A 7,340-nucleotide genomic window follows, 5' to 3' on the forward strand; every position below is an offset into this window, starting at 1 on the left:
GGGGGCGTGGGCACCATGGTGGAGTGGAGGGAAAGGTGGCAGGTTGGAGTGAGCCCTGGGGGGGGCGGTGGGGGGTGGGCTGAGGCTGAGATCAGGGAGCTGAGCCAGGGAAAAGGCACTTGGAGGGGGGATGGTCTAGGGCAGTGGGGAGGAGGAGGAAGAGGAAATGAGATGGAGAGAGATGAGATCAAGATCCCAGATATTTGTCTTCCCCTTAGAGAGCCCTCAAGGTCTTTGATCTTTGGCAATTTCCAGTGGAGACCAATTCCTTGGGTCCCCACACCCCAACCTCTCAGACTTCCCACTCTTCCCACTTACTGGTTTTGCTATCTATCCTCCCCACCTCTGTTTTTTCACTTTACTACCTATGTTCTACCTGCTTCTTTAACCCCAATGGCTCAGATTCTGTTGTCACTCTTAGAGACTAAGAAAAGGGGAAATTGAGTTCTGAGAGCAGAAGAAGATGGTAGATTTCAAGCTGGAAGGGACCTTCAAGGTCACTGAATCCAATCCCCTCATTTTGTAGATGAGAAAACCAAGGCTCAGAGAGATGACTTGATAAGTGGCAGTCATCAAAAGAGAGCTGGTGATGTTGTTCTTGGAGACTCCATTGTTAAGGAGTTGGCACTGGGACGTTCTTCTCTTGAGAGATGGAGCTATATTCTTGGTGGGGAGAGGAATCTTTTCCCATCAAAGGGAGGGTATCTAGAAAACATCTTGCAAACCTTCCAAAACTACATGCACATGAGTTAGGAAAGCAGAAAGTGTATTGGATTTGGAGATCGAAGCCCTGAGCTTGAATCTTGCCTCTGCTACTTCCTACCCGTATGATCTTGGGCAAATCCCTCAACTTCTGGGTCTCATTTTCTTTAGATGAAAAAGGAGGGAAATGGATTAAATAACCTTCAAAGATCCCTTCTGTCCCTCTCAGTACACCGTGACCTGTTTACCCCTACTCTTGGGAAATATCTCTGAGAGCCCTCCTAGTCCTCCAGCTTAGAACAAGGACTTGGAAGGCAAACACTTTGCTCTGTGACCCTACAAGGGCAAGCATCTGGAGAGGCACCCAGGGAACAGTCATCATCTGTGTGGTGCCAGGATTATGGGGCAGATAATCTTCTCATTTGGGGCCATCTGCACGATGACAGCCACACAACGTTCACTGTTATTCTCAGTGTGGGGGATCATTCTTGTCTCTTCCCTCCTTACTCTCCACTCCCAAACCCAATCAGTTGTCAAGTCTTGTTGACTGCCTCCCCATCACCTGTCTTCTTTTCTTCCTTCATATAAGCACGGAAGACCCTTAGGACCTTTCACCAGGATTATTTTACTAACCTACTAACCGGGCTCCCTGGTTTCAGTGTCTGTCACTTTTCCCTCCCCTCAGCTGCCCCAATAATCTTGACCATGCTGCTCCTCTGCCCCAAAATATCTGCTAGCTTTCTATTATCTTTAGGACAATCTACCAACTCCCTAGTAGGCTTTTTTTTAAAACATTTTTTAAACCCTAATATCTTTTTTATATATATCCTTCTGTATTAATTTTTTTGTTATAGGGCTAGGCAATGGGGGTTAAGTGACTTGCCCAGGGTCACACAGCTGGGAAATGTCTGAGGCTGGATTTTGAACCTAGGACCTCCTGTCTCCAGGCCTGGCTCTCAATCCACTGAGCCATCCAGCTGCCCCCTAGGTAGGCTTTTAAGACCCTTTGTAGTCTGTCTTTTAACTACGTTTCCACATTTATTTTATATTACTCTCCTTCCCACTTAACTATAACTGGAAATCTTTTCACAATGAAGAAAAACAGCCAAGGTGTGGTTGTGGTGACTCTAGCTACACGGAGGACACTGACCTCAGGGAGATAAAGATGGTGGTGATGTAAGGGACAGTTAAACCTTGAGTACAGCCAATTCTGGGAAAGGAGGCAGCCCATCCTCCAGAATCCAGGCTAGGTCCCCACAGGAAGTGGGGGGAAGGAGGATCCCAGGAGTGGAATACCATAGTGATGAGTCATTGGGAATGGTTCCCTAGAGTTGGGTGGGAGAGCAGGATAACACCTCTCTTAGACACAAGCATGCATATGGCAGGATCTAGAACTACTTTGGGGAAGAAACATGGCCCCGGCATAAAATCTAGGTTGGTCTGCTCTCATCACAGCTCTGTTATCCTGAGCCCTCTATTGGATTGTTAACTCCTCTCTGAATTTATCTTGCCATCTCTTTCCTCTGTTCATTTGTTTCTCCCCATCCCAGTATCTGAAATGTATTTCTTTTTCTTCTTCTCTAATTCATCATCATTCAGCTTCTCCTATCCTTGTAAAGCTTTCTTGGGTCCTATCCTTGGAATTGTGTTTTTTCTCATCCATCCCTTAAATTATCGTGTATTTATATGGTAGGTTTTGAGGACTGAATCTTATGTAGAGGCTAGGTGGAATGATTACTTTTCTCTCTACCTGCTACTCATTTTCTTTATTCATTGTAATCTTTGGTTCTAAAGAAATCAAAGGGTATGTTTTGATTTTCCATGCCAAGCATTAAAATGGCAACATCAGTCTCATTAAAAAAAACAACAACAACTTTTAACTTCAGCTCAGAATCAATACTAAGTATCCAAGGCAGAAGTGCAGTAAAGGCTAGGCAACTGGGGTTAAGTGACTTGCCCAGGGTCACCCAGCTAGGAAGTATTTGAGGTCAAATTCAAACCCAGGATCTCCCAGCTCCAAGCCTGGCTCTCTATTCACTGAGCCATCTTAGCTGCCCCAACAACACTCTTGTTAGTTCATCAATTAAATATGTCTCTACCTCAATTTATTTAATAAACTGATGAAACTTCTTTTTATAAACCTTTGGTCATTTTTCTTTTAATATCGAATTTCTTAATCTACTAGGCTTAAAATAAGTAAAAAGGTTACAGGTTAGATTTGCTATATATTAAGAATGTTACAAACAATAAAACAAAAGACACAAATAACTATTTATAATGTGGCAGTCATGAGAATGACTGAATCCAAAAGTCCCTTTTAATTATTGGAACAACTGCTGATCTCCTCAATTCTGGGAACACAGTCCCACCATTCAGTCTTCTCGGTATTCTCAATAATTTTCTTCATGTTTCTTCACAAAATGAAGGTTAAACTCAATTGTCTTGGGAAATAAATTCTATTAGATCTTTGCTTCTGTTTTCTATCATCATCATCATCAATAGTAATAAGTATTTATTAAGTGTCTGTGATGTGCCAGGCACTGTGCTAAGCTCTAGAGATACAAAGAAGGCAAAAACAGAGTCCCCACCTCAGGGAACTTAAATTCAAATAAGAGGGGAGCATTGTACACACAAGGTAGATAGTATGCAAGTGGGAGGCAATCTCAGAAGGAAGAAACTAACCGTTTTGGATAGGGGAGAATGCAAAAGGCCTCTTGGGGTAGTTAGTAGACCCAATGGATAGGGAGCCAGACCTAGAGAAGGGAGGTCCTGGGTTCAAATCTAACATCAGATATCTCCTAGCTGTGTGACCCTAGGCAAGTCACTTAACCCCAATAGCCTGGCCCTTACAGTTCTTCTGCCTTTGAATTAATACTTAGTATTGATTCTAAGATGGAAGGTATGGGTTGAAAAGAAAAAAAAAAAGAACAGTGACCGATTGTGCATTTTCTCAGAACATTTTTAAGACTCTAATGTCTTTATCCGAATAATTCCCTTGATCTTCCTTGAAGCAGAATAGTCCATGCTAAGACAGAAAGTAAGGTATTTTTTTAAAAGGAAAAACCAATACTATTTGCTGTATAGGATAGCTTTCTGGGATGGAGTTAGAAAGGGAGAGGGGTCGTGAAAGAAACTAGAGTGATATATATTTTTAAAAAGACATCAATATAACTTATTTTTAAAAATGCTTGTTGGTCACTTTATGACCCCAGAGGACATAATGAGAAACAACAAAAGAAAGTTGCAAAGAGGAAACTTTAAGTTGGGTATCGGGATAAACCCAATGAAATATGTCCAAAAGAGGGATGGAAGGTGATAGATTCCCTTTCCTTGGATGAGCACCTCATGAAGATACTTCTTGGATTAGGTCACTAAAAAAGCTGATTCTGACCCTCAAATTCTTTGATTCTGTGAATTACATAGGAATTTCAGATTGAAAGGAAAACAATGAGGGGGCTAATGGGGTACTTTTTCTAATCCTCTTTAAATCACAGCAGTTCATACAGGGGAAGGCATTTCTTCTCCCTGGGTAGCTTGGATTCTTTTTCTGAGAAATGAGTGACTCCCAAAGTCCTACTCTAACATTAATTGATTCTCCGAATTTACATTTCAGTCAGATCTTTTTTCCTTTCTTTCAAATTGGAAGTAATAGAAACTGATGGAGTTGCCTACCTAGTTTGTCCCACCTCCAGGAGTTCAGACCCTCTGGAGATAAGATGGACAAATACACAGAGCTTTTTTCTTTACATGGGTGTTTTTCTTCCATTGATGGGAAGAGGTGCTCTAGACCGCCTCTTCTGGCATCTACCTAGAGGAAGTGAGATCTGAAGTGAGTCTTGACCCAAGAGAGGAAAGGTGGATAGCTTGAAAATGAATGGTTGTTCTTGGAATGTTAAGTGTGGAGGGAAAAGAAGGATTGTAGAGATTGTTGTCTTGGAGATGGGTGTAGTTGAAGAACACTGCCCTTGAAGTCAGGAAACCTGGATTCCAATCTGAACTGTCATTTATTAGTCTTGTGACTTTGGAGAAAGTACTTTGATTTTCTGGGTCTCAGTTTCCTCATCTATGAAATGGAAATAACCATTTTTTGCATTTCCTATGTCATATGGTTGTTTCAAGGAGAGTTATAGAAACACAAGCCATTATTATTATTTGAGTGGAAAGTTAGAGTCAAAAGAATGTGGGATAGGACTATGAGGAGGAAAATATGGGAAGCTATGGGATTTGAATTTGCTCAGGTCAAAAGACATGTCAGTGAAGGTCTTTAAAGAGCATAGATTATAGGACCATAATTGGAGCTAGAAGGAATTTTAGAAATTATTGAGTCCCACTCACGTGAAGTTATGAATTGGTCCAATCATTCTAGAAAGCAATTTGGTATAACAGTGTGTGTGTGTATAGAAATATATATATACACATATATATATATATAAAAGACCACTAAGCTACTTTTTTTAATATCCTTCTTTTTTTTAAAACCCTCACCTTCCATCTTGGAGTCAATACTGTGTATTGGCTCCTAGGTAGAAGAGTGGTAAAGGTAGGCAATGGGGTCAAGTGACTTGCCCAGAGTCACACAGCTGGGAAGTGTCTGAGGCCAGATTTGAACCCAGGACCTCCCGTCTCTAGGCCTGGCTCTCAATCCACTGAGCTATCCAGCTGCCCCCTTTTTAATACCCTTTGATCCAACAATATCACTACTAGTCATATACCTCAAGAAGTGAAAGGCAGAGGGATTGGACTGTATTTATCACAATACTGTATCACAATATTTAGAGCAATTCTTTTCGTGGTAGCAAAGAACTAGAAACGGTGGGTTTCCATCAGTTGGGAAATGGCTGAACAAACTGATTTACAAATGTAATGGACTATTATTGTCTTTTTTTTTTTTTTATTTAAAAAAATTTTTTTAAACCCTTAACTTCTGTGTATTGACTTATAGGTGGAAGAGTGGTAAAGGTGGGCAATGGGGGTCAAGTGACTTGCCCAGGGTCACACAGCTGGGAAGTGTCTGAGGCCAGATTTGAACCTAGGACCTCCCGCCTCTAGGCCTGGCTCTCAATCCACTGAGCTACCCAGCTGCCCCTATTATTGTCTTTTAATAAATAACAAATATGAAGAATTCAGAGAAGTTTGGGAAGACTTATATGATCTAACACAGAGCAAAATGACAAATGCAGAAGAATAATTTATATACTATCCTAAGCAATGTAAAGGAAAATGACTTTATCAGACTTCAAGACTGGTCAACACAGGGGCAGCTGCATGGCTCAGTGGGCTCAAAAGTGGCCTGAGAGACTTCTTTGTTGTGTGACCCTGGGAAAGTCATTTAACCCCAAGATGCTTAGCCCTTAGTGGAACTGATATATTTAGTATCAATTCTAAGATAGGAGGTACAGGTTTAAAAAAAACCGGTCAACACAGTAGCCATTCACAGCTCTCCAAAAATGATGGTTATAGAATCCCAGAATCCCAGAGCTAAAACTGGAAGGAAATTCACAATCTGTCTGGTCCAATAGAAGAGGAAACTGAGTGGCAGGAAGGGCAAATGATTTGCTTAAGGTCACATAGAGGTAGAATCTGAACCTAGATCCTTTGTTGAAGTATTCCCTTCCACCTCTTACCAAAGAGGTGTTAAGAGTAAGATGGGTATTTTCTATAGTGATTTTTCCCCCTTGACTATGCTTATTTATTGTACAAGAAGGAGGTGAGGGAGAGAAGAGCCAATACTGAGAAGTGATGAAGCAAAAAGAAAAAATGAGCATCAATAAAAAAAGAAGATACCAAGAAAAGAGAAATTCACAAAGCAAAGGGATTAATTTTGTTAATACTTGGTAAAGTTTATTTTATTTTATTTTTATAATTATGCAAAATACAGGCATATGTAACCCAAACCCCCAAATAAAACTGTAAATACACCACCGTGAAAAATGACTCCAACAGTTCTTTCTCTGGAGATGGAGAGCCTTCCCCATCATACGTCTTTCAGGAGGATTGTCCCAGATCAGTGCATTACTGAGAGTAGCCAAGTTTTCACAGCTGATCATCTTACAATATTGTTGTTGTGTACAATGTTCTCCCAGTTCTGCTTATTTCACTCTGCATCAGTTCCTGCAGATCTTTCCAGTTTTTTCTGAAATCATCCTGCTCATCATTCCTTATAGCGCAATAATATTCCATCACCATCATATAACACAATTTATTCAGCCATTCCGCAGTGGATGGACACCCCCTCAGTTTCCAATTCTTGGCCCCCACAGAAAGAGCTGCTGGAAATATTTTTCTACAAGATCTTTTCTCTTGGTAAAATTTTGGATAAAATTTAAGACTATGTAACACAAATTCCAATTCCATGTCTAATCCTCTCTTTTATCTTTTGTCTTTTGGGATGCTTGTGCAGTTTTTTAATGACTATTAAAATATCATAAAATTTTTAAAAAAGGAAAAAAATCTTATTAGGGAAATGAAACCCATCTCTGCTTATATTTCTCAAATTCAATTGGATACAGACTGCACATATTTTTGTCCGAAGGAGCTGTGTCTGGCCGTAATTTAAAATGAAATTTATTTGGCTTCTTTCCATCACATTACAGGAGAGAATATGTGAAAGTCCTTCTAATTCTGAGATTTACTCGTCG

Source organism: Gracilinanus agilis, chromosome 2, assembly GCF_016433145.1.
Source record: "Gracilinanus agilis isolate LMUSP501 chromosome 2, AgileGrace, whole genome shotgun sequence".
NCBI lineage: Eukaryota > Metazoa > Chordata > Mammalia > Didelphimorphia > Didelphidae > Gracilinanus > Gracilinanus agilis.